This window comes from Schistocerca cancellata, unplaced genomic scaffold, assembly GCF_023864275.1.
Source record: "Schistocerca cancellata isolate TAMUIC-IGC-003103 unplaced genomic scaffold, iqSchCanc2.1 HiC_scaffold_828, whole genome shotgun sequence".
Lineage (NCBI taxonomy): Eukaryota > Metazoa > Arthropoda > Insecta > Orthoptera > Acrididae > Schistocerca > Schistocerca cancellata.
In genome coordinates this window covers 17,501-40,726 of record NW_026046839.1, presented here as the reverse complement: position 1 = coordinate 40,726, position 23,226 = coordinate 17,501, and the positions used below count along the sequence as shown (strand labels likewise).

The following is a 23,226-nucleotide window of genomic DNA, read 5'->3' as shown; positions in this document are numbered from 1 at the left end:
GAGAGTGATTTTGCCCCAGTGAGTAAAACGTGTACCTCTGGTGGGACTCGAACCCACAATCCCCGGTTTAGGAGACCGATGCCTTATCCATTAGGCCACAGAGGCTGACTGGCGTTCTGCTGGCGGAGTGCTCGCTCAAATCAACACTTGCCAAGTGTACCCTTCCTGGTGCGCTACTCTACGTCTGCAGAGAGTCAGGACGTCGCATGAGCCTTTCCTGTGTGCCTGTACATACTCAGACAAATCGAAGTCCAGGCACCTACTTTCTGCTGGCAATTCTTATACCTGCCGTCTTATTGTATTCCCTTTCTGAACTCCAAGTCCTGCACACAAGACAGTTAAGTGACTATTCATATGGGTCATACTGTTTACCAACAAGTAATTTTAAAATAGCGTTTCCTTTCACAGCGTCATCACGCTTTGAAACACTTCGGCAGCTAAAGGTCGATTGATAATGGCCGTCGTTTCGTTTCAGGTTGTCAGTAAGTGCGCATTTTCATATCGTCGTCATACCTGTGATACCTGTAAGCACTCAGAAACGCCAACTTTCTCAACTATTACACCTGTATGTGGTGAGAGTGATTTTGCCCCAGTGAGTAAAACGTGTACCTCTGGTGGGACTCGAACCCACAATCCCCGGTTTAGGAGACCGATGCCTTATCCATTAGGCCACAGAGGCTGACTGGCGTTATGCTGGCGGAGTGCTCGCTCAAATCAACACTTGCCAAGTGTACCCTTCCTGGTGCGCTACTCTACGTCTGCAGAGAGTCAGGACGTCGCATGAGCCTTTCCTGTGTGCCTGTACATACTCAGACAAATCGAAGTCCAGGCACCTACTTTCTGCTGGCAATTCTTATACCTGCCGTCTTATTGTATTCCCTTTCTGAACTCCAAGTCCTGCACACAAGACAGTTAAGTGACTATTCATATGGGTCATACTGTTTACCAACAAGTAATTTTAAAATAGCGTTTCCTTTCACAGCGTCATCACGCTTTGAAACACTTCGGCAGCTAAAGGTCGATTGATAATGGCCGTCGTTTCGTTTCAGGTTGTCAGTAAGTGCGCATTTTCATATCGTCGTCATACCTGTGATACCTGTAAGCACTCAGAAACGCCAACTTTCTCAACTATTACACCTGTATGTGGTGAGAGTGATTTTGCCCCAGTGAGTAAAACGTGTACCTCTGGTGGGACTCGAACCCACAATCCCCGGTTTAGGAGACCGATGCCTTATCCATTAGGCCACAGAGGCTGACTGGCGTTATGCTGGCGGAGTGCTCGCTCAAATCAACACTTGCCAAGTGTACCCTTCCTGGTGCGCTACTCTACGTCTGCAGAGAGTCAGGACGTCGCATGAGCCTTTCCTGTGTGCCTGTACATACTCAGACAAATCGAAGTCCAGGCACCTACTTTCTGCTGGCAATTCTTATACCTGCCGTCTTATTGTATTCCCTTTCTGAACTCCAAGTCCTGCACACAAGACAGTTAAGTGACTATTCATATGGGTCATACTGTTTACCAACAAGTAATTTTAAAATAGCGTTTCCTTTCACAGCGTCATCACGCTTTGAAACACTTCGGCAGCTAAAGGTCGATTGATAATGGCCGTCGTTTCGTTTCAGGTTGTCAGTAAGTGCGCATTTTCATATCGTCGTCATACCTGTGATACCTGTAAGCACTCAGAAACGCCAACTTTCTCAACTATTACACCTGTATGTGGTGAGAGTGATTTTGCCCCAGTGAGTAAAACGTGTACCTCTGGTGGGACTCGAACCCACAATCCCCGGTTTAGGAGACCGATGCCTTATCCATTAGGCCACAGAGGCTGACTGGCGTTATGCTGGCGGAGTGCTCGCTCAAATCAACACTTGCCAAGTGTACCCTTCCTGGTGCGCTACTCTACGTCTGCAGAGAGTCAGGACGTCGCATGAGCCTTTCCTGTGTGCCTGTACATACTCAGACAAATCGAAGTCCAGGCACCTACTTTCTGCTGGCAATTCTTATACCTGCCGTCGTCTTATTGTATTCCCTTTCTGAACTCCAAGTCCTGCACACAAGACAGTTAAGTGACTATTCATATGGGTCATACTGTTTACCAACAAGTAATTTTAAAATAGCGTTTCCTTTCACAGCGTCATCACGCTTTGAAACACTTCGGCAGCTAAAGGTCGATTGATAATGGCCGTCGTTTCGTTTCAGGTTGTCAGTAAGTGCGCATTTTCATATCGTCGTCATACCTGTGATACCTGTAAGCACTCAGAAACGCCAACTTTCTCAACTATTACACCTGTATGTGGTGAGAGTGATTTTGCCCCAGTGAGTAAAACGTGTACCTCTGGTGGGACTCGAACCCACAATCCCCGGTTTAGGAGACCGATGCCTTATCCATTAGGCCACAGAGGCTGACTGGCGTTATGCTGGCGGAGTGCTCGCTCAAATCAACACTTGCCAAGTGTACCCTTCCTGGTGCGCTACTCTACGTCTGCAGAGAGTCAGGACGTCGCATGAGCCTTTCCTGTGTGCCTGTACATACTCAGACAAATCGAAGTCCAGGCACCTACTTTCTGCTGGCAATTCTTATACCTGCCGTCTTATTGTATTCCCTTTCTGAACTCCAAGTCCTGCACACAAGACAGTTAAGTGACTATTCATATGGGTCATACTGTTTACCAACAAGTAATTTTAAAATAGCGTTTCCTTTCACAGCGTCATCACGCTTTGAAACACTTCGGCAGCTAAAGGTCGATTGATAATGGCCGTCGTTTCGTTTCAGGTTGTCAGTAAGTGCGCATTTTCATATCGTCGTCATACCTGTGATACCTGTAAGCACTCAGAAACGCCAACTTTCTCAACTATTACACCTGTATGTGGTGAGAGTGATTTTGCCCCAGTGAGTAAAACGTGTACCTCTGGTGGGACTCGAACCCACAATCCCCGGTTTAGGAGACCGATGCCTTATCCATTAGGCCACAGAGGCTGACTGGCGTTATGCTGGCGGAGTGCTCGCTCAAATCAACACTTGCCAAGTGTACCCTTCCTGGTGCGCTACTCTACGTCTGCAGAGAGTCAGGACGTCGCATGAGCCTTTCCTGTGTGCCTGTACATACTCAGACAAATCGAAGTCCAGGCACCTACTTTCTGCTGGCAATTCTTATACCTGCCGTCTTATTGTATTCCCTTTCTGAACTCCAAGTCCTGCACACAAGACAGTTAAGTGACTATTCATATGGGTCATACTGTTTACCAACAAGTAATTTTAAAATAGCGTTTCCTTTCACAGCGTCATCACGCTTTGAAACACTTCGGCAGCTAAAGGTCGATTGATAATGGCCGTCGTTTCGTTTCAGGTTGTCAGTAAGTGCGCATTTTCATATCGTCGTCATACCTGTGATACCTGTAAGCACTCAGAAACGCCAACTTTCTCAACTATTACACCTGTATGTGGTGAGAGTGATTTTGCCCCAGTGAGTAAAACGTGTACCTCTGGTGGGACTCGAACCCACAATCCCCGGTTTAGGAGACCGATGCCTTATCCATTAGGCCACAGAGGCTGACTGGCGTTATGCTGGCGGAGTGCTCGCTCAAATCAACACTTGCCAAGTGTACCCTTCCTGGTGCGCTACTCTACGTCTGCAGAGAGTCAGGACGTCGCATGAGCCTTTCCTGTGTGCCTGTACATACTCAGACAAATCGAAGTCCAGGCACCTACTTTCTGCTGGCAATTCTTATACCTGCCGTCTTATTGTATTCCCTTTCTGAACTCCAAGTCCTGCACACAAGACAGTTAAGTGACTATTCATATGGGTCATACTGTTTACCAACAAGTAATTTTAAAATAGCGTTTCCTTTCACAGCGTCATCACGCTTTGAAACACTTCGGCAGCTAAAGGTCGATTGATAATGGCCGTCGTTTCGTTTCAGGTTGTCAGTAAGTGCGCATTTTCATATCGTCGTCATACCTGTGATACCTGTAAGCACTCAGAAACGCCAACTTTCTCAACTATTACACCTGTATGTGGTGAGAGTGATTTTGCCCCAGTGAGTAAAACGTGTACCTCTGGTGGGACTCGAACCCACAATCCCCGGTTTAGGAGACCGATGCCTTATCCATTAGGCCACAGAGGCTGACTGGCGTTATGCTGGCGGAGTGCTCGCTCAAATCAACACTTGCCAAGTGTACCCTTCCTGGTGCGCTACTCTACGTCTGCAGAGAGTCAGGACGTCGCATGAGCCTTTCCTGTGTGCCTGTACATACTCAGACAAATCGAAGTCCAGGCACCTACTTTCTGCTGGCAATTCTTATACCTGCCGTCTTATTGTATTCCCTTTCTGAACTCCAAGTCCTGCACACAAGACAGTTAAGTGACTATTCATATGGGTCATACTGTTTACCAACAAGTAATTTTAAAATAGCGTTTCCTTTCACAGCGTCATCACGCTTTGAAACACTTCGGCAGCTAAAGGTCGATTGATAATGGCCGTCGTTTCGTTTCAGGTTGTCAGTAAGTGCGCATTTTCATATCGTCGTCATACCTGTGATACCTGTAAGCACTCAGAAACGCCAACTTTCTCAACTATTACACCTGTATGTGGTGAGAGTGATTTTGCCCCAGTGAGTAAAACGTGTACCTCTGGTGGGACTCGAACCCACAATCCCCGGTTCAGGAGACCGATGCCTTATCCATTAGGCCACAGAGGCTGACTGGCGTTATGCTGGCGGAGTGCTCGCTCAAATCAACACTTGCCAAGTGTACCCTTCCTGGTGCGCTACTCTACGTCTGCAGAGAGTCAGGACGTCGCATGAGCCTTTCCTGTGTGCCTGTACATACTCAGACAAATCGAAGTCCAGGCACCTACTTTCTGCTGGCAATTCTTATACCTGCCGTCTTATTGTATTCCCTTTCTGAACTCCAAGTCCTGCACACAAGACAGTTAAGTGACTATTCATATGGGTCATACTGTTTACCAACAAGTAATTTTAAAATAGCGTTTCCTTTCACAGCGTCATCACGCTTTGAAACACTTCGGCAGCTAAAGGTCGATTGATAATGGCCGTCGTTTCGTTTCAGGTTGTCAGTAAGTGCGCATTTTCATATCGTCGTCATACCTGTGATACCTGTAAGCACTCAGAAACGCCAACTTTCTCAACTATTACACCTGTATGTGGTGAGAGTGATTTTGCCCCAGTGAGTAAAACGTGTACCTCTGGTGGGACTCGAACCCACAATCCCCGGTTTAGGAGACCGATGCCTTATCCATTAGGCCACAGAGGCTGACTGGCGTTATGCTGGCGGAGTGCTCGCTCAAATCAACACTTGCCAAGTGTACCCTTCCTGGTGCGCTACTCTACGTCTGCAGAGAGTCAGGACGTCGCATGAGCCTTTCCTGTGTGCCTGTACATACTCAGACAAATCGAAGTCCAGGCACCTACTTTCTGCTGGCAATTCTTATACCTGCCGTCTTATTGTATTCCCTTTCTGAACTCCAAGTCCTGCACACAAGACAGTTAAGTGACTATTCATATGGGTCATACTGTTTACCAACAAGTAATTTTAAAATAGCGTTTCCTTTCACAGCGTCATCACGCTTTGAAACACTTCGGCAGCTAAAGGTCGATTGATAATGGCCGTCGTTTCGTTTCAGGTTGTCAGTAAGTGCGCATTTTCATATCGTCGTCATACCTGTGATACCTGTAAGCACTCAGAAACGCCAACTTTCTCAACTATTACACCTGTATGTGGTGAGAGTGATTTTGCCCCAGTGAGTAAAACGTGTACCTCTGGTGGGACTCGAACCCACAATCCCCGGTTTAGGAGACCGATGCCTTATCCATTAGGCCACAGAGGCTGACTGGCGTTATGCTGGCGGAGTGCTCGCTCAAATCAACACTTGCCAAGTGTACCCTTCCTGGTGCGCTACTCTACGTCTGCAGAGAGTCAGGACGTCGCATGAGCCTTTCCTGTGTGCCTGTACATACTCAGACAAATCGAAGTCCAGGCACCTACTTTCTGCTGGCAATTCTTATACCTGCCGTCTTATTGTATTCCCTTTCTGAACTCCAAGTCCTGCACACAAGACAGTTAAGTGACTATTCATATGGGTCATACTGTTTACCAACAAGTAATTTTAAAATAGCGTTTCCTTTCACAGCGTCATCACGCTTTGAAACACTTCGGCAGCTAAAGGTCGATTGATAATGGCCGTCGTTTCGTTTCAGGTTGTCAGTAAGTGCGCATTTTCATATCGTCGTCATACCTGTGATACCTGTAAGCACTCAGAAACGCCAACTTTCTCAACTATTACACCTGTATGTGGTGAGAGTGATTTTGCCCCAGTGAGTAAAACGTGTACCTCTGGTGGGACTCGAACCCACAATCCCCGGTTTAGGAGACCGATGCCTTATCCATTAGGCCACAGAGGCTGACTGGCGTTATGCTGGCGGAGTGCTCGCTCAAATCAACACTTGCCAAGTGTACCCTTCCTGGTGCGCTACTCTACGTCTGCAGAGAGTCAGGACGTCGCATGAGCCTTTCCTGTGTGCCTGTACATACTCAGACAAATCGAAGTCCAGGCACCTACTTTCTGCTGGCAATTCTTATACCTGCCGTCTTATTGTATTCCCTTTCTGAACTCCAAGTCCTGCACACAAGACAGTTAAGTGACTATTCATATGGGTCATACTGTTTACCAACAAGTAATTTTAAAATAGCGTTTCCTTTCACAGCGTCATCACGCTTTGAAACACTTCGGCAGCTAAAGGTCGATTGATAATGGCCGTCGTTTCGTTTCAGGTTGTCAGTAAGTGCGCATTTTCATATCGTCGTCATACCTGTGATACCTGTAAGCACTCAGAAACGCCAACTTTCTCAACTATTACACCTGTATGTGGTGAGAGTGATTTTGCCCCAGTGAGTAAAACGTGTACCTCTGGTGGGACTCGATCCCACAATCCCCGGTTTAGGAGACCGATGCCTTATCCATTAGGCCACAGAGGCTGACTGGCGTTATGCTGGCGGAGTGCTCGCTCAAATCAACACTTGCCAAGTGTACCCTTCCTGGTGCGCTACTCTACGTCTGCAGAGAGTCAGGACGTCGCATGAGCCTTTCCTGTGTGCCTGTACATACTCAGACAAATCGAAGTCCAGGCACCTACTTTCTGCTGGCAATTCTTATACCTGCCGTCTTATTGTATTCCCTTTCTGAACTCCAAGTCCTGCACACAAGACAGTTAAGTGACTATTCATATGGGTCATACTGTTTACCAACAAGTAATTTTAAAATAGCGTTTCCTTTCACAGCGTCATCACGCTTTGAAACACTTCGGCAGCTAAAGGTCGATTGATAATGGCCGTCGTTTCGTTTCAGGTTGTCAGTAAGTGCGCATTTTCATATCGTCGTCATACCTGTGATACCTGTAAGCACTCAGAAACGCCAACTTTCTCAACTATTACACCTGTATGTGGTGAGAGTGATTTTGCCCCAGTGAGTAAAACGTGTACCTCTGGTGGGACTCGAACCCACAATCCCCGGTTTAGGAGACCGATGCCTTATCCATTAGGCCACAGAGGCTGACTGGCGTTATGCTGGCGGAGTGCTCGCTCAAATCAACACTTGCCAAGTGTACCCTTCCTGGTGCGCTACTCTACGTCTGCAGAGAGTCAGGACGTCGCATGAGCCTTTCCTGTGTGCCTGTACATACTCAGACAAATCGAAGTCCAGGCACCTACTTTCTGCTGGCAATTCTTATACCTGCCGTCTTATTGTATTCCCTTTCTGAACTCCAAGTCCTGCACACAAGACAGTTAAGTGACTATTCATATGGGTCATACTGTTTACCAACAAGTAATTTTAAAATAGCGTTTCCTTTCACAGCGTCATCACGCTTTGAAACACTTCGGCAGCTAAAGGTCGATTGATAATGGCCGTCGTTTCGTTTCAGGTTGTCAGTAAGTGCGCATTTTCATATCGTCGTCATACCTGTGATACCTGTAAGCACTCAGAAACGCCAACTTTCTCAACTATTACACCTGTATGTGGTGAGAGTGATTTTGCCCCAGTGAGTAAAACGTGTACCTCTGGTGGGACTCGAACCCACAATCCCCGGTTTAGGAGACCGATGCCTTATCCATTAGGCCACAGAGGCTGACTGGCGTTATGCTGGCGGAGTGCTCGCTCAAATCAACACTTGCCAAGTGTACCCTTCCTGGTGCGCTACTCTACGTCTGCAGAGAGTCAGGACGTCGCATGAGCCTTTCCTGTGTGCCTGTACATACTCAGACAAATCGAAGTCCAGGCACCTACTTTCTGCTGGCAATTCTTATACCTGCCGTCTTATTGTATTCCCTTTCTGAACTCCAAGTCCTGCACACAAGACAGTTAAGTGACTATTCATATGGGTCATACTGTTTACCAACAAGTAATTTTAAAATAGCGTTTCCTTTCACAGCGTCATCACGCTTTGAAACACTTCGGCAGCTAAAGGTCGATTGATAATGGCCGTCGTTTCGTTTCAGGTTGTCAGTAAGTGCGCATTTTCATATCGTCGTCATACCTGTGATACCTGTAAGCACTCAGAAACGCCAACTTTCTCAACTATTACACCTGTATGTGGTGAGAGTGATTTTGCCCCAGTGAGTAAAACGTGTACCTCTGGTGGGACTCGAACCCACAATCCCCGGTTTAGGAGACCGATGCCTTATCCATTAGGCCACAGAGGCTGACTGGCGTTATGCTGGCGGAGTGCTCGCTCAAATCAACACTTGCCAAGTGTACCCTTCCTGGTGCGCTACTCTACGTCTGCAGAGAGTCAGGACGTCGCATGAGCCTTTCCTGTGTGCCTGTACATACTCAGACAAATCGAAGTCCAGGCACCTACTTTCTGCTGGCAATTCTTATACCTGCCGTCTTATTGTATTCCCTTTCTGAACTCCAAGTCCTGCACACAAGACAGTTAAGTGACTATTCATATGGGTCATACTGTTTACCAACAAGTAATTTTAAAATAGCGTTTCCTTTCACAGCGTCATCACGCTTTGAAACACTTCGGCAGCTAAAGGTCGATTGATAATGGCCGTCGTTTCGTTTCAGGTTGTCAGTAAGTGCGCATTTTCATATCGTCGTCATACCTGTGATACCTGTAAGCACTCAGAAACGCCAACTTTCTCAACTATTACACCTGTATGTGGTGAGAGTGATTTTGCCCCAGTGAGTAAAACGTGTACCTCTGGTGGGACTCGAACCCACAATCCCCGGTTTAGGAGACCGATGCCTTATCCATTAGGCCACAGAGGCTGACTGGCGTTATGCTGGCGGAGTGCTCGCTCAAATCAACACTTGCCAAGTGTACCCTTCCTGGTGCGCTACTCTACGTCTGCAGAGAGTCAGGACGTCGCATGAGCCTTTCCTGTGTGCCTGTACATACTCAGACAAATCGAAGTCCAGGCACCTACTTTCTGCTGGCAATTCTTATACCTGCCGTCTTATTGTATTCCCTTTCTGAACTCCAAGTCCTGCACACAAGACAGTTAAGTGACTATTCATATGGGTCATACTGTTTACCAACAAGTAATTTTAAAATAGCGTTTCCTTTCACAGCGTCATCACGCTTTGAAACACTTCGGCAGCTAAAGGTCGATTGATAATGGCCGTCGTTTCGTTTCAGGTTGTCAGTAAGTGCGCATTTTCATATCGTCGTCATACCTGTGATACCTGTAAGCACTCAGAAACGCCAACTTTCTCAACTATTACACCTGTATGTGGTGAGAGTGATTTTGCCCCAGTGAGTAAAACGTGTACCTCTGGTGGGACTCGAACCCACAATCCCCGGTTTAGGAGACCGATGCCTTATCCATTAGGCCACAGAGGCTGACTGGCGTTATGCTGGCGGAGTGCTCGCTCAAATCAACACTTGCCAAGTGTACCCTTCCTGGTGCGCTACTCTACGTCTGCAGAGAGTCAGGACGTCGCATGAGCCTTTCCTGTGTGCCTGTACATACTCAGACAAATCGAAGTCCAGGCACCTACTTTCTGCTGGCAATTCTTATACCTGCCGTCTTATTGTATTCCCTTTCTGAACTCCAAGTCCTGCACACAAGACAGTTAAGTGACTATTCATATGGGTCATACTGTTTACCAACAAGTAATTTTAAAATAGCGTTTCCTTTCACAGCGTCATCACGCTTTGAAACACTTCGGCAGCTAAAGGTCGATTGATAATGGCCGTCGTTTCGTTTCAGGTTGTCAGTAAGTGCGCATTTTCATATCGTCGTCATACCTGTGATACCTGTAAGCACTCAGAAACGCCAACTTTCTCAACTATTACACCTGTATGTGGTGAGAGTGATTTTGCCCCAGTGAGTAAAACGTGTACCTCTGGTGGGACTCGAACCCACAATCCCCGGTTTAGGAGACCGATGCCTTATCCATTAGGCCACAGAGGCTGACTGGCGTTATGCTGGCGGAGTGCTCGCTCAAATCAACACTTGCCAAGTGTACCCTTCCTGGTGCGCTACTCTACGTCTGCAGAGAGTCAGGACGTCGCATGAGCCTTTCCTGTGTGCCTGTACATACTCAGACAAATCGAAGTCCAGGCACCTACTTTCTGCTGGCAATTCTTATACCTGCCGTCTTATTGTATTCCCTTTCTGAACACCAAGTCCTGCACACAAGACAGTTAAGTGACTATTCATATGGGTCATACTGTTTACCAACAAGTAATTTTAAAATAGCGTTTCCTTTCACAGCGTCATCACGCTTTGAAACACTTCGGCAGCTAAAGGTCGATTGATAATGGCCGTCGTTTCGTTTCAGGTTGTCAGTAAGTGCGCATTTTCATATCGTCGTCATACCTGTGATACCTGTAAGCACTCAGAAACGCCAACTTTCTCAACTATTACACCTGTATGTGGTGAGAGTGATTTTGCCCCAGTGAGTAAAACGTGTACCTCTGGTGGGACTCGAACCCACAATCCCCGGTTTAGGAGACCGATGCCTTATCCATTAGGCCACAGAGGCTGACTGGCGTTATGCTGGCGGAGTGCTCGCTCAAATCAACACTTGCCAAGTGTACCCTTCCTGGTGCGCTACTCTACGTCTGCAGAGAGTCAGGACGTCGCATGAGCCTTTCCTGTGTGCCTGTACATACTCAGACAAATCGAAGTCCAGGCACCTACTTTCTGCTGGCAATTCTTATACCTGCCGTCTTATTGTATTCCCTTTCTGAACTCCAAGTCCTGCACACAAGACAGTTAAGTGACTATTCATATGGGTCATACTGTTTACCAACAAGTAATTTTAAAATAGCGTTTCCTTTCACAGCGTCATCACGCTTTGAAACACTTCGGCAGCTAAAGGTCGATTGATAATGGCCGTCGTTTCGTTTCAGGTTGTCAGTAAGTGCGCATTTTCATATCGTCGTCATACCTGTGATACCTGTAAGCACTCAGAAACGCCAACTTTCTCAACTATTACACCTGTATGTGGTGAGAGTGATTTTGCCCCAGTGAGTAAAACGTGTACCTCTGGTGGGACTCGAACCCACAATCCCCGGTTTAGGAGACCGATGCCTTATCCATTAGGCCACAGAGGCTGACTGGCATTATGCTGGCGGAGTGCTCGCTCAAATCAACACTTGCCAAGTGTACCCTTCCTGGTGCGCTACTCTACGTCTGCAGAGAGTCAGGACGTCGCATGAGCCTTTCCTGTGTGCCTGTACATACTCAGACAAATCGAAGTCCAGGCACCTACTTTCTGCTGGCAATTCTTATACCTGCCGTCTTATTGTATTCCCTTTCTGAACTCCAAGTCCTGCACACAAGACAGTTAAGTGACTATTCATATGGGTCATACTGTTTACCAACAAGTAATTTTAAAATAGCGTTTCCTTTCACAGCGTCATCACGCTTTGAAACACTTCGGCAGCTAAAGGTCGATTGATAATGGCCGTCGTTTCGTTTCAGGTTGTCAGTAAGTGCGCATTTTCATATCGTCGTCATACCTGTGATACCTGTAAGCACTCAGAAACGCCAACTTTCTCAACTATTACACCTGTATGTGGTGAGAGTGATTTTGCCCCAGTGAGTAAAACGTGTACCTCTGGTGGGACTCGAACCCACAATCCCCGGTTTAGGAGACCGATGCCTTATCCATTAGGCCACAGAGGCTGACTGGCGTTATGCTGGCGGAGTGCTCGCTCAAATCAACACTTGCCAAGTGTACCCTTCCTGGTGCGCTACTCTACGTCTGCAGAGAGTCAGGACGTCGCATGAGCCTTTCCTGTGTGCCTGTACATACTCAGACAAATCGAAGTCCAGGCACCTACTTTCTGCTGGCAATTCTTATACCTGCCGTCTTATTGTATTCCCTTTCTGAACTCCAAGTCCTGCACACAAGACAGTTAAGTGACTATTCATATGGGTCATACTGTTTACCAACAAGTAATTTTAAAATAGCGTTTCCTTTCACAGCGTCATCACGCTTTGAAACACTTCGGCAGCTAAAGGTCGATTGATAATGGCCGTCGTTTCGTTTCAGGTTGTCAGTAAGTGCGCATTTTCATATCGTCGTCATACCTGTGATACCTGTAAGCACTCAGAAACGCCAACTTTCTCAACTATTACACCTGTATGTGGTGAGAGTGATTTTGCCCCAGTGAGTAAAACGTGTACCTCTGGTGGGACTCGAACCCACAATCCCCGGTTTAGGAGACCGATGCCTTATCCATTAGGCCACAGAGGCTGACTGGCGTTATGCTGGCGGAGTGCTCGCTCAAATCAACACTTGCCAAGTGTACCCTTCCTGGTGCGCTACTCTACGTCTGCAGAGAGTCAGGACGTCGCATGAGCCTTTCCTGTGTGCCTGTACATACTCAGACAAATCGAAGTCCAGGCACCTACTTTCTGCTGGCAATTCTTATACCTGCCGTCTTATTGTATTCCCTTTCTGAACTCCAAGTCCTGCACACAAGACAGTTAAGTGACTATTCATATGGGTCATACTGTTTACCAACAAGTAATTTTAAAATAGCGTTTCCTTTCACAGCGTCATCACGCTTTGAAACACTTCGGCAGCTAAAGGTCGATTGATAATGGCCGTCGTTTCGTTTCAGGTTGTCAGTAAGTGCGCATTTTCATATCGTCGTCATACCTGTGATACCTGTAAGCACTCAGAAACGCCAACTTTCTCAACTATTACACCTGTATGTGGTGAGAGTGATTTTGCCCCAGTGAGTAAAACGTGTACCTCTGGTGGGACTCGAACCCACAATCCCCGGTTTAGGAGACCGATGCCTTATCCATTAGGCCACAGAGGCTGACTGGCGTTATGCTGGCGGAGTGCTCGCTCAAATCAACACTTGCCAAGTGTACCCTTCCTGGTGCGCTACTCTACGTCTGCAGAGAGTCAGGACGTCGCATGAGCCTTTCCTGTGTGCCTGTACATACTCAGACAAATCGAAGTCCAGGCACCTACTTTCTGCTGGCAATTCTTATACCTGCCGTCTTATTGTATTCCCTTTCTGAACTCCAAGTCCTGCACACAAGACAGTTAAGTGACTATTCATATGGGTCATACTGTTTACCAACAAGTAATTTTAAAATAGCGTTTCCTTTCACAGCGTCATCACGCTTTGAAACACTTCGGCAGCTAAAGGTCGATTGATAATGGCCGTCGTTTCGTTTCAGGTTGTCAGTAAGTGCGCATTTTCATATCGTCGTCATACCTGTGATACCGGTAAGCACTCAGAAACGCCAACTTTCTCAACTATTACACCTGTATGTGGTGAGAGTGATTTTGCCCCAGTGAGTAAAACGTGTACCTCTGGTGGGACTCGAACCCACAATCCCCGGTTTAGGAGACCGATGACTTATCCATTAGGCCACAGAGGCTGACTGGCGTTATGCTGGCGGAGTGCTCGCTCAAATCAACACTTGCCAAGTGTACCCTTCCTGGTGCGCTACTCTACGTCTGCAGAGAGTCAGGACGTCGCATGAGCCTTTCCTGTGTGCCTGTACATACTCAGACAAATCGAAGTCCAGGCACCTACTTTCTGCTGGCAATTCTTATACCTGCCGTCTTATTGTATTCCCTTTCTGAACTCCAAGTCCTGCACACAAGACAGTTAAGTGACTATTCATATGGGTCATACTGTTTACCAACAAGTAATTTTAAAATAGCGTTTCCTTTCACAGCGTCATCACGCTTTGAAACACTTCGGCAGCTAAAGGTCGATTGATAATGGCCGTCGTTTCGTTTCAGGTTGTCAGTAAGTGCGCATTTTCATATCGTCGTCATACCTGTGATACCTGTAAGCACTCAGAAACGCCAACTTTCTCAACTATTACACCTGTATGTGGTGAGAGTGATTTTGCCCCAGTGAGTAAAACGTGTACCTCTGGTGGGACTCGAACCCACAATCCCCGGTTTAGGAGACCGATGCCTTATCCATTAGGCCACAGAGGCTGACTGGCGTTATGCTGGCGGAGTGCTCGCTCAAATCAACACTTGCCAAGTGTACCCTTCCTGGTGCGCTACTCTACGTCTGCAGAGAGTCAGGACGTCGCATGAGCCTTTCCTGTGTGCCTGTACATACTCAGACAAATCGAAGTCCAGGCACCTACTTTCTGCTGGCAATTCTTATACCTGCCGTCGTCTTATTGTATTCCCTTTCTGAACTCCAAGTCCTGCACACAAGACAGTTAAGTGACTATTCATATGGGTCATACTGTTTACCAACAAGTAATTTTAAAATAGCGTTTCCTTTCACAGCGTCATCACGCTTTGAAACACTTCGGCAGCTAAAGGTCGATTGATAATGGCCGTCGTTTCGTTTCAGGTTGTCAGTAAGTGCGCATTTTCATATCGTCGTCATACCTGTGATACCTGTAAGCACTCAGAAACGCCAACTTTCTCAACTATTACACCTGTATGTGGTGAGAGTGATTTTGCCCCAGTGAGTAAAACGTGTACCTCTGGTGGGACTCGAACCCACAATCCCCGGTTTAGGAGACCGATGCCTTATCCATTAGGCCACAGAGGCTGACTGGCGTTATGCTGGCGGAGTGCTCGCTCAAATCAACACTTGCCAAGTGTACCCTTCCTGGTGCGCTACTCTACGTCTGCAGAGAGTCAGGACGTCGCATGAGCCTTTCCTGTGTGCCTGTACATACTCAGACAAATCGAAGTCCAGGCACCTACTTTCTGCTGGCAATTCTTATACCTGCCGTCTTATTGTATTCCCTTTCTGAACTCCAAGTCCTGCACACAAGACAGTTAAGTGACTATTCATATGGGTCATACTGTTTACCAACAAGTAATTTTAAAATAGCGTTTCCTTTCACAGCGTCATCACGCTTTGAAACACTTCGGCAGCTAAAGGTCGATTGATAATGGCCGTCGTTTCGTTTCAGGTTGTCAGTAAGTGCGCATTTTCATATCGTCGTCATACCTGTGATACCTGTAAGCACTCAGAAACGCCAACTTTCTCAACTATTACACCTGTATGTGGTGAGAGTGATTTTGCCCCAGTGAGTAAAACGTGTACCTCTGGTGGGACTCGAACCCACAATCCCCGGTTTAGGAGACCGATGCCTTATCCATTAGGCCACAGAGGCTGACTGGCGTTATGCTGGCGGAGTGCTCGCTCAAATCAACACTTGCCAAGTGTACCCTTCCTGGTGCGCTACTCTACGTCTGCAGAGAGTCAGGACGTCGCATGAGCCTTTCCTGTGTGCCTGTACATACTCAGACAAATCGAAGTCCAGGCACCTACTTTCTGCTGGCAATTCTTATACCTGCCGTCTTATTGTATTCCCTTTCTGAACTCCAAGTCCTGCACACAAGACAGTTAAGTGACTATTCATATGGGTCATACTGTTTACCAACAAGTAATTTTAAAATAGCGTTTCCTTTCACAGCGTCATCACGCTTTGAAACACTTCGGCAGCTAAAGGTCGATTGATAATGGCCGTCGTTTCGTTTCAGGTTGTCAGTAAGTGCGCATTTTCATATCGTCGTCATACCTGTGATACCTGTAAGCACTCAGAAACGCCAACTTTCTCAACTATTACACCTGTATGTGGTGAGAGTGATTTTGCCCCAGTGAGTAAAACGTGTACCTCTGGTGGGACTCGAACCCACAATCCCCGGTTTAGGAGATCGATGCCTTATCCATTAGGCCACAGAGGCTGACTGGCGTTATGCTGGCGGAGTGCTCGCTCAAATCAACACTTGCCAAGTGTACCCTTCCTGGTGCGCTACTCTACGTCTGCAGAGAGTCAGGACGTCGCATGAGCCTTTCCTGTGTGCCTGTACATACTCAGACAAATCGAAGTCCAGGCACCTACTTTCTGCTGGCAATTCTTATACCTGCCGTCTTATTGTATTCCCTTTCTGAACTCCAAGTCCTGCACACAAGACAGTTAAGTGACTATTCATATGGGTCATACTGTTTACCAACAAGTAATTTTAAAATAGCGTTTCCTTTCACAGCGTCATCACGCTTTGAAACACTTCGGCAGCTAAAGGTCGATTGATAATGGCCGTCGTTTCGTTTCAGGTTGTCAGTAAGTGCGCATTTTCATATCGTCGTCATACCTGTGATACCTGTAAGCACTCAGAAACGCCAACTTTCTCAACTATTACACCTGTATGTGGTGAGAGTGATTTTGCCCCAGTGAGTAAAACGTGTACCTCTGGTGGGACTCGAACCCACAATCCCCGGTTTAGGAGACCGATGCCTTATCCATTAGGCCACAGAGGCTGACTGGCGTTATGCTGGCGGAGTGCTCGCTCAAATCAACACTTGCCAAGTGTACCCTTCCTGGTGCGCTACTCTACGTCTGCAGAGAGTCAGGACGTCGCATGAGCCTTTCCTGTGTGCCTGTACATACTCAGACAAATCGAAGTCCAGGCACCTACTTTCTGCTGGCAATTCTTATACCTGCCGTCTTATTGTATTCCCTTTCTGAACTCCAAGTCCTGCACACAAGACAGTTAAGTGACTATTCATATGGGTCATACTGTTTACCAACAAGTAATTTTAAAATAGCGTTTCCTTTCACAGCGTCATCACGCTTTGAAACACTTCGGCAGCTAAAGGTCGATTGATAATGGCCGTCGTTTCGTTTCAGGTTGTCAGTAAGTGCGCATTTTCATATCGTCGTCATACCTGTGATACCTGTAAGCACTCAGAAACGCCAACTTTCTCAACTATTACACCTGTATGTGGTGAGAGTGATTTTGCCCCAGTGAGTAAAACGTGTACCTCTGGTGGGACTCGAACCCACAATCCCCGGTTTAGGAGAACGATGCCTTATCCATTAGGCCACAGAGGCTGACTGGCGTTATGCTGGCGGAGTGCTCGCTCAAATCAACACTTGCCAAGTGTACCCTTCCTGGTGCGCTACTCTACGTCTGCAGAGAGTCAGGACGTCGCATGAGCCTTTCCTGTGTGCCTGTACATACTCAGACAAATCGAAGTCCAGGCACCTACTTTCTGCTGGCAATTCTTATACCTGCCGTCTTATTGTATTCCCTTTCTGAACTCCAAGTCCTGCACACAAGACAGTTAAGTGACTATTCATATGGGTCATACTGTTTACCAACAAGTAATTTTAAAATAGCGTTTCCTTTCACAGCGTCATCACGCTTTGAAACACTTCGGCAGCTAAAGGTCGATTGATAATGGCCGTCGTTTCGTTTCAGGTTGTCAGTAAGTGCGCATTTTCATATCGTCGTCATACCTGTGATACCTGTAAGCACTCAGAAACGCCAACTTTCTCAACTATTACACCTGTATGTGGTGAGAGTGATTTTGCCCCAGTGAGTAAAACGTGTACCTCTGGTGGGACTCGAACCCACAATCCCCGGTTTAGGAGACCGATGCCTTATCCATTAGGCCACAGAGGCTGACTGGCGTTATGCTGGCGGAGTGCTCGCTCAAATCAACACTTGCCAAGTGTACCCTTCCTGGTGCGCTACTCTACGTCTGCAGAGAGTCAGGACGTCGCATGAGCCTTTCCTGTGTGCCTGTACATACTCAGACAAATCGAAGTCCAGGCACCTACTTTCTGCTGGCAATTCTTATACCTGCCGTCTTATTGTATTCCCTTTCTGAACTCCAAGTCCTGCACACAAGACAGTTAAGTGACTATTCATATGGGTCATACTGTTTACCAACAAGTAATTTTAAAATAGCGTTTCCTTTCACAGCGTCATCACGCTTTGAAACACTTCGGCAGCTAAAGGTCGATTGATAATGGCCGTCGTTTCGTTTCAGGTTGTCAGTAAGTGCGCATTTTCATATCGTCGTCATACCTGTGATACCTGTAAGCACTCAGAAACGCCAACTTTCTCAACTATTACACCTGTATGTGGTGAGAGTGATTTTGCCCCAGTGAGTAAAACGTGTACCTCTGGTGGGACTCGAACCCACAATCCCCGGTTTAGGAGACCGATGCCTTATCCATTAGGCCACAGAGGCTGACTGGCGTTATGCTGGCGGAGTGCTCGCTCAAATCAACACTTGCCAAGTGTACCCTTCCTGGTGCGCTACTCTACGTCTGCAGAGAGTCAGGACGTCGCATGAGCCTTTCCTGTGTGCCTGTACATACTCAGACAAATCGAAGTCCAGGCACCTACTTTCTGCTGGCAATTCTTATACCTGCCGTCTTATTGTATTCCCTTTCTGAACTCCAAGTCCTGCACACAAGACAGTTAAGTGACTATTCATATGGGTCATACTGTTTACCAACAAGTAATTTTAAAATAGCGTTTCCTTTCACAGCGTCATCACGCTTTGAAACACTTCGGCAGCTAAAGGTCGATTGATAATGGCCGTCGTTTCGTTTCAGGTTGTCAGTAAGTGCGCATTTTCATATCGTCGTCATACCTGTGATACCTGTAAGCACTCAGAAACGCCAACTTTCTCAACTATTACACCTGTATGTGGTGAGAGTGATTTTGCCCCAGTGAGTAAAACGTGTACCTCTGGTGGGACTCGAACCCACAATCCCCGGTTTAGGAGACCGATGCCTTATCCATTAGGCCACAGAGGCTGACTGGCGTTATGCTGGCGGAGTGCTCGCTCAAATCAACACTTGCCAAGTGTACCCTTCCTGGTGCGCTACTCTACGTCTGCAGAGAGTCAGGACGTCGCATGAGCCTTTCCTGTGTGCCTGTACATACTCAGACAAATCGAAGTCCAGGCACCTACTTTCTGCTGGCAATTCTTATACCTGCCGTCTTATTGTATTCCCTTTCTGAACTCCAAGTCCTGCACACAAGACAGTTAAGTGACTATTCATATGGGTCATACTGTTTACCAACAAGTAATTTTAAAATAGCGTTTCCTTTCACAGCGTCATCACGCTTTGAAACACTTCGGCAGCTAAAGGTCGATTGATAATGGCCGTCGTTTCGTTTCAGGTTGTCAGTAAGTGCGCATTTTCATATCGTCGTCATACCTGTGATACCTGTAAGCACTCAGAAACGCCAACTTTCTCAACTATTACACCTGTATGTGGTGAGAGTGATTTTGCCCCAGTGAGTAAAACGTGTACCTCTGGTGGGACTCGAACCCACAATCCCCGGTTTAGGAGACCGATGCCTTATCCATTAGGCCACAGAGGCTGACTGGCGTTATGCTGGCGGAGTGCTCGCTCAAATCAACACTTGCCAAGTGTACCCTTCCTGGTGCGCTACTCTACGTCTGCAGAGAGTCAGGACGTCGCATGAGCCTTTCCTGTGTGCCTGTACATACTCAGACAAATCGAAGTCCAGGCACCTACTTTCTGCTGGCAATTCTTATACCTGCCGTCTTATTGTATTCCCTTTCTGAACTCCAAGTCCTGCACACAAGACAGTTAAGTGACTATTCATATGGGTCATACTGTTTACCAACAAGTAATTTTAAAATAGCGTTTCCTTTCACAGCGTCATCACGCTTTGAAACACTTCGGCAGCTAAAGGTCGATTGATAATGGCCGTCGTTTCGTTTCAGGTTGTCAGTAAGTGCGCATTTTCATATCGTCGTCATACCTGTGATACCTGTAAGCACTCAGAAACGCCAACTTTCTCAACTATTACACCTGTATGTGGTGAGAGTGATTTTGCCCCAGTGAGTAAAACGTGTACCTCTGGTGGGACTCGAACCCACAATCCCCGGTTTAGGAGACCGATGCCTTATCCATTAGGCCACAGAGGCTGACTGGCGTTATGCTGGCGGAGTGCTCGCTCAAATCAACACTTGCCAAGTGTACCCTTCCTGGTGCGCTACTCTACGTCTGCAGAGAGTCAGGACGTCGCATGAGCCTTTCCTGTGTGCCTGTACATACTCAGACAAATCGAAGTCCAGGCACCTACTTTCTGCTGGCAATTCTTATACCTGCCGTCTTATTGTATTCCCTTTCTGAACTCCAAGTCCTGCACACAAGACAGTTAAGTGACTATTCATATGGGTCATACTGTTTACCAACAAGTAATTTTAAAATAGCGTTTCCTTTCACAGCGTCATCACGCTTTGAAACACTTCGGCAGCTAAAGGTCGATTGATAATGGCCGTCGTTTCGTTTCAGGTTGTCAGTAAGTGCGCATTTTCATTTCGTCGTCATACCTGTGATACCTGTAAGCACTCAGAAACGCCAACTTTCTCAACTATTACACCTGTATGTGGTGAGAGTGATTTTGCCCCAGTGAGTAAAACGTGTACCTCTGGTGGGACTCGAACCCACAATCCCCGGTTTAGGAGACCGATGCCTTATCCATTAGGCCACAGAGGCTGACTGGCGTTATGCTGGCGGAGTGCTCGCTCAAATCAACACTTGCCAAGTGTACCCTTCCTGGTGCGCTACTCTACGTCTGCAGCGAGTCAGGACGTCGCATGAGCCTTTCCTGTGTGCCTGTACATACTCAGACAAATCGAAGTCCAGGCACCTACTTTCTGCTGGCAATTCTTATACCTGCCGTCTTATTGTATTCCCTTTCTGAACTCCAAGTCCTGCACACAAGACAGTTAAGTGACTATTCATATGGGTCATACTGTTTACCAACAAGTAATTTTAAAATAGCGTTTCCTTTCACAGCGTCATCACGCTTTGAAACACTTCGGCAGCTAAAGGTCGATTGATAATGGCCGTCGTTTCGTTTCAGGTTGTCAGTAAGTGCGCATTTTCATATCGTCGTCATACCTGTGATACCTGTAAGCACTCAGAAACGCCAACTTTCTCAACTATTACACCTGTATGTGGTGAGAGTGATTTTGCCCCAGTGAGTAAAACGTGTACCTCTGGTGGGACTCGAACCCACAATCCCCGGTTTAGGAGACCGATGCCTTATCCATTAGGCCACAGAGGCTGACTGGCGTTATGCTGGCGGAGTGCTCGCTCAAATCAACACTTGCCAAGTGTACCCTTCCTGGTGCGCTACTCTACGTCTGCAGAGAGTCAGGACGTCGCATGAGCCTTTCCTGTGTGCCTGTACATACTCAGACAAATCGAAGTCCAGGCACCTACTTTCTGCTGGCAATTCTTATACCTGCCGTCTTATTGTATTCCCTTTCTGAACTCCAAGTCCTGCACACAAGACAGTTAAGTGACTATTCATATGGGTCATACTGTTTACCAACAAGTAATTTTAAAATAGCGTTTCCTTTCACAGCGTCATCACGCTTTGAAACACTTCGGCAGCTAAAGGTCGATTGATAATGGCCGTCGTTTCGTTTCAGGTTGTCAGTAAGTGCGCATTTTCATATCGTCGTCATACCTGTGATACCTGTAAGCACTCAGAAACGCCAACTTTCTCAACTATTACACCTGTATGTGGTGAGAGTGATTTTGCCCCAGTGAGTAAAACGTGTACCTCTGGTGGGACTCGAACCCACAATCCCCGGTTTAGGAGACCGATGCCTTATCCATTAGGCCACAGAGGCTGACTGGCGTTATGCTGGCGGAGTGCTCGCTCAAATCAACACTTGCCAAGTGTACCCTTCCTGGTGCGCTACTCTACGTCTGCAGAGAGTCAGGACGTCGCATGAGCCTTTCCTGTGTGCCTGTACATACTCAGACAAATCGAAGTCCAGGCACCTACTTTCTGCTGGCAATTCTTATACCTGCCGTCTTATTGTATTCCCTTTCTGAACTCCAAGTCCTGCACACAAGACAGTTAAGTGACTATTCATATGGGTCATACTGTTTACCAACAAGTAATTTTAAAATAGCGTTTCCTTTCACAGCGTCATCACGCTTTGAAACACTTCGGCAGCTAAAGGTCGATTGATAATGGCCGTCGTTTCGTTTCAGGTTGTCAGTAAGTGCGCATTTTCATATCGTCGTCATACCTGTGATACCTGTAAGCACTCAGAAACGCCAACTTTCTCAACTATTACACCTGTATGTGGTGAGAGTGATTTTGCCCCAGTGAGTAAAACGTGTACCTCTGGTGGGACTCGAACCCACAATCCCCGGTTTAGGAGACCGATGCCTTATCCATTAGGCCACAGAGGCTGACTGGCGTTATGCTGGCGGAGTGCTCGCTCAAATCAACACTTGCCAAGTGTACCCTTCCTGGTGCGCTACTCTACGTCTGCAGAGAGTCAGGACGTCGCATGAGCCTTTCCTGTGTGCCTGTACATACTCAGACAAATCGAAGTCCAGGCACCTACTTTCTGCTGGCAATTCTTATACCTGCCGTCTTATTGTATTCCCTTTCTGAACTCCAAGTCCTGCACACAAGACAGTTAAGTGACTATTCATATGGGTCATACTGTTTACCAACAAGTAATTTTAAAATAGCGTTTCCTTTCACAGCGTCATCACGCTTTGAAACACTTCGGCAGCTAAAGGTCGATTGATAATGGCCGTCGTTTCGTTTCAGGTTGTCAGTAAGTGCGCATTTTCATATCGTCGTCATACCTGTGATACCTGTAAGCACTCAGAAACGCCAACTTTCTCAACTATTACACCTGTATGTGGTGAGAGTGATTTTGCCCCAGTGAGTAAAACGTGTACCTCTGGTGGGACTCGAACCCACAATCCCCGGTTTAGGAGACCGATGCCTTATCCATTAGGCCACAGAGGCTGACTGGCGTTATGCTGGCGGAGTGCTCGCTCAAATCAACACTTGCCAAGTGTACCCTTCCTGGTGCGCTACTCTACGTCTGCAGAGAGTCAGGACGTCGCATGAGCCTTTCCTGTGTGCCTGTACATACTCAGACAAATCGAAGTCCAGGCACC

General features: G+C 47.1%; 41 non-coding genes across 41 annotated transcripts; all 41 read right to left on the bottom strand.

The window, feature by feature from the left end:
• Window positions 1–32: 32 nt before the first annotated feature.
• On the bottom strand, window positions 33–105 carry Trnar-ccu (transfer RNA arginine (anticodon CCU)). Its single transcript has one exon. It is a non-coding gene; the product is annotated as a tRNA-Arg (tRNA).
• A 501-nt stretch (window positions 106–606) lies between these two features.
• Trnar-ccu (transfer RNA arginine (anticodon CCU)) lies at window positions 607–679 on the bottom strand. Its single transcript has one exon. It is a non-coding gene; the product is annotated as a tRNA-Arg (tRNA).
• A 501-nt stretch (window positions 680–1,180) lies between these two features.
• Window positions 1,181–1,253, bottom strand: Trnar-ccu (transfer RNA arginine (anticodon CCU)). The gene has a single exon. It is a non-coding gene; the product is annotated as a tRNA-Arg (tRNA).
• Window positions 1,254–1,754: 501 nt separating this feature from the next.
• On the bottom strand, window positions 1,755–1,827 carry Trnar-ccu (transfer RNA arginine (anticodon CCU)). The gene has a single exon. It is a non-coding gene; the product is annotated as a tRNA-Arg (tRNA).
• Window positions 1,828–2,331: 504 nt separating this feature from the next.
• On the bottom strand, window positions 2,332–2,404 carry Trnar-ccu (transfer RNA arginine (anticodon CCU)). Its single transcript has one exon. It is a non-coding gene; the product is annotated as a tRNA-Arg (tRNA).
• Window positions 2,405–2,905: 501 nt separating this feature from the next.
• Window positions 2,906–2,978, bottom strand: Trnar-ccu (transfer RNA arginine (anticodon CCU)). The gene has a single exon. It is a non-coding gene; the product is annotated as a tRNA-Arg (tRNA).
• A 501-nt stretch (window positions 2,979–3,479) lies between these two features.
• Window positions 3,480–3,552, bottom strand: Trnar-ccu (transfer RNA arginine (anticodon CCU)). Its single transcript has one exon. It is a non-coding gene; the product is annotated as a tRNA-Arg (tRNA).
• A 501-nt stretch (window positions 3,553–4,053) lies between these two features.
• Window positions 4,054–4,126, bottom strand: Trnar-ccu (transfer RNA arginine (anticodon CCU)). Its single transcript has one exon. It is a non-coding gene; the product is annotated as a tRNA-Arg (tRNA).
• A 501-nt stretch (window positions 4,127–4,627) lies between these two features.
• On the bottom strand, window positions 4,628–4,700 carry Trnar-ccu (transfer RNA arginine (anticodon CCU)). Its single transcript has one exon. It is a non-coding gene; the product is annotated as a tRNA-Arg (tRNA).
• Window positions 4,701–5,201: 501 nt separating this feature from the next.
• Window positions 5,202–5,274, bottom strand: Trnar-ccu (transfer RNA arginine (anticodon CCU)). Its single transcript has one exon. It is a non-coding gene; the product is annotated as a tRNA-Arg (tRNA).
• Window positions 5,275–5,775: 501 nt separating this feature from the next.
• On the bottom strand, window positions 5,776–5,848 carry Trnar-ccu (transfer RNA arginine (anticodon CCU)). The gene has a single exon. It is a non-coding gene; the product is annotated as a tRNA-Arg (tRNA).
• A 501-nt stretch (window positions 5,849–6,349) lies between these two features.
• On the bottom strand, window positions 6,350–6,422 carry Trnar-ccu (transfer RNA arginine (anticodon CCU)). The gene has a single exon. It is a non-coding gene; the product is annotated as a tRNA-Arg (tRNA).
• Window positions 6,423–6,923: 501 nt separating this feature from the next.
• Trnar-ccu (transfer RNA arginine (anticodon CCU)) lies at window positions 6,924–6,996 on the bottom strand. Its single transcript has one exon. It is a non-coding gene; the product is annotated as a tRNA-Arg (tRNA).
• Window positions 6,997–7,497: 501 nt separating this feature from the next.
• On the bottom strand, window positions 7,498–7,570 carry Trnar-ccu (transfer RNA arginine (anticodon CCU)). The gene has a single exon. It is a non-coding gene; the product is annotated as a tRNA-Arg (tRNA).
• A 501-nt stretch (window positions 7,571–8,071) lies between these two features.
• Window positions 8,072–8,144, bottom strand: Trnar-ccu (transfer RNA arginine (anticodon CCU)). The gene has a single exon. It is a non-coding gene; the product is annotated as a tRNA-Arg (tRNA).
• Window positions 8,145–8,645: 501 nt separating this feature from the next.
• On the bottom strand, window positions 8,646–8,718 carry Trnar-ccu (transfer RNA arginine (anticodon CCU)). Its single transcript has one exon. It is a non-coding gene; the product is annotated as a tRNA-Arg (tRNA).
• Window positions 8,719–9,219: 501 nt separating this feature from the next.
• Trnar-ccu (transfer RNA arginine (anticodon CCU)) lies at window positions 9,220–9,292 on the bottom strand. Its single transcript has one exon. It is a non-coding gene; the product is annotated as a tRNA-Arg (tRNA).
• A 501-nt stretch (window positions 9,293–9,793) lies between these two features.
• Trnar-ccu (transfer RNA arginine (anticodon CCU)) lies at window positions 9,794–9,866 on the bottom strand. The gene has a single exon. It is a non-coding gene; the product is annotated as a tRNA-Arg (tRNA).
• Window positions 9,867–10,367: 501 nt separating this feature from the next.
• Window positions 10,368–10,440, bottom strand: Trnar-ccu (transfer RNA arginine (anticodon CCU)). Its single transcript has one exon. It is a non-coding gene; the product is annotated as a tRNA-Arg (tRNA).
• Window positions 10,441–10,941: 501 nt separating this feature from the next.
• Window positions 10,942–11,014, bottom strand: Trnar-ccu (transfer RNA arginine (anticodon CCU)). The gene has a single exon. It is a non-coding gene; the product is annotated as a tRNA-Arg (tRNA).
• A 501-nt stretch (window positions 11,015–11,515) lies between these two features.
• Trnar-ccu (transfer RNA arginine (anticodon CCU)) lies at window positions 11,516–11,588 on the bottom strand. Its single transcript has one exon. It is a non-coding gene; the product is annotated as a tRNA-Arg (tRNA).
• Window positions 11,589–12,089: 501 nt separating this feature from the next.
• Window positions 12,090–12,162, bottom strand: Trnar-ccu (transfer RNA arginine (anticodon CCU)). The gene has a single exon. It is a non-coding gene; the product is annotated as a tRNA-Arg (tRNA).
• Window positions 12,163–12,663: 501 nt separating this feature from the next.
• Trnar-ccu (transfer RNA arginine (anticodon CCU)) lies at window positions 12,664–12,736 on the bottom strand. Its single transcript has one exon. It is a non-coding gene; the product is annotated as a tRNA-Arg (tRNA).
• Window positions 12,737–13,237: 501 nt separating this feature from the next.
• Window positions 13,238–13,310, bottom strand: Trnar-ccu (transfer RNA arginine (anticodon CCU)). The gene has a single exon. It is a non-coding gene; the product is annotated as a tRNA-Arg (tRNA).
• Window positions 13,311–13,811: 501 nt separating this feature from the next.
• Trnar-ccu (transfer RNA arginine (anticodon CCU)) lies at window positions 13,812–13,884 on the bottom strand. The gene has a single exon. It is a non-coding gene; the product is annotated as a tRNA-Arg (tRNA).
• A 501-nt stretch (window positions 13,885–14,385) lies between these two features.
• Window positions 14,386–14,458, bottom strand: Trnar-ccu (transfer RNA arginine (anticodon CCU)). Its single transcript has one exon. It is a non-coding gene; the product is annotated as a tRNA-Arg (tRNA).
• Window positions 14,459–14,962: 504 nt separating this feature from the next.
• On the bottom strand, window positions 14,963–15,035 carry Trnar-ccu (transfer RNA arginine (anticodon CCU)). The gene has a single exon. It is a non-coding gene; the product is annotated as a tRNA-Arg (tRNA).
• A 501-nt stretch (window positions 15,036–15,536) lies between these two features.
• Trnar-ccu (transfer RNA arginine (anticodon CCU)) lies at window positions 15,537–15,609 on the bottom strand. Its single transcript has one exon. It is a non-coding gene; the product is annotated as a tRNA-Arg (tRNA).
• A 501-nt stretch (window positions 15,610–16,110) lies between these two features.
• Trnar-ccu (transfer RNA arginine (anticodon CCU)) lies at window positions 16,111–16,183 on the bottom strand. The gene has a single exon. It is a non-coding gene; the product is annotated as a tRNA-Arg (tRNA).
• Window positions 16,184–16,684: 501 nt separating this feature from the next.
• Trnar-ccu (transfer RNA arginine (anticodon CCU)) lies at window positions 16,685–16,757 on the bottom strand. Its single transcript has one exon. It is a non-coding gene; the product is annotated as a tRNA-Arg (tRNA).
• A 501-nt stretch (window positions 16,758–17,258) lies between these two features.
• Window positions 17,259–17,331, bottom strand: Trnar-ccu (transfer RNA arginine (anticodon CCU)). Its single transcript has one exon. It is a non-coding gene; the product is annotated as a tRNA-Arg (tRNA).
• A 501-nt stretch (window positions 17,332–17,832) lies between these two features.
• Trnar-ccu (transfer RNA arginine (anticodon CCU)) lies at window positions 17,833–17,905 on the bottom strand. The gene has a single exon. It is a non-coding gene; the product is annotated as a tRNA-Arg (tRNA).
• A 501-nt stretch (window positions 17,906–18,406) lies between these two features.
• Trnar-ccu (transfer RNA arginine (anticodon CCU)) lies at window positions 18,407–18,479 on the bottom strand. The gene has a single exon. It is a non-coding gene; the product is annotated as a tRNA-Arg (tRNA).
• A 501-nt stretch (window positions 18,480–18,980) lies between these two features.
• Trnar-ccu (transfer RNA arginine (anticodon CCU)) lies at window positions 18,981–19,053 on the bottom strand. Its single transcript has one exon. It is a non-coding gene; the product is annotated as a tRNA-Arg (tRNA).
• Window positions 19,054–19,554: 501 nt separating this feature from the next.
• Trnar-ccu (transfer RNA arginine (anticodon CCU)) lies at window positions 19,555–19,627 on the bottom strand. The gene has a single exon. It is a non-coding gene; the product is annotated as a tRNA-Arg (tRNA).
• A 501-nt stretch (window positions 19,628–20,128) lies between these two features.
• Window positions 20,129–20,201, bottom strand: Trnar-ccu (transfer RNA arginine (anticodon CCU)). Its single transcript has one exon. It is a non-coding gene; the product is annotated as a tRNA-Arg (tRNA).
• A 501-nt stretch (window positions 20,202–20,702) lies between these two features.
• Trnar-ccu (transfer RNA arginine (anticodon CCU)) lies at window positions 20,703–20,775 on the bottom strand. The gene has a single exon. It is a non-coding gene; the product is annotated as a tRNA-Arg (tRNA).
• Window positions 20,776–21,276: 501 nt separating this feature from the next.
• Window positions 21,277–21,349, bottom strand: Trnar-ccu (transfer RNA arginine (anticodon CCU)). The gene has a single exon. It is a non-coding gene; the product is annotated as a tRNA-Arg (tRNA).
• A 501-nt stretch (window positions 21,350–21,850) lies between these two features.
• Window positions 21,851–21,923, bottom strand: Trnar-ccu (transfer RNA arginine (anticodon CCU)). The gene has a single exon. It is a non-coding gene; the product is annotated as a tRNA-Arg (tRNA).
• Window positions 21,924–22,424: 501 nt separating this feature from the next.
• On the bottom strand, window positions 22,425–22,497 carry Trnar-ccu (transfer RNA arginine (anticodon CCU)). The gene has a single exon. It is a non-coding gene; the product is annotated as a tRNA-Arg (tRNA).
• Window positions 22,498–22,998: 501 nt separating this feature from the next.
• Window positions 22,999–23,071, bottom strand: Trnar-ccu (transfer RNA arginine (anticodon CCU)). Its single transcript has one exon. It is a non-coding gene; the product is annotated as a tRNA-Arg (tRNA).
• Window positions 23,072–23,226: the final 155 nt, after the last annotated feature.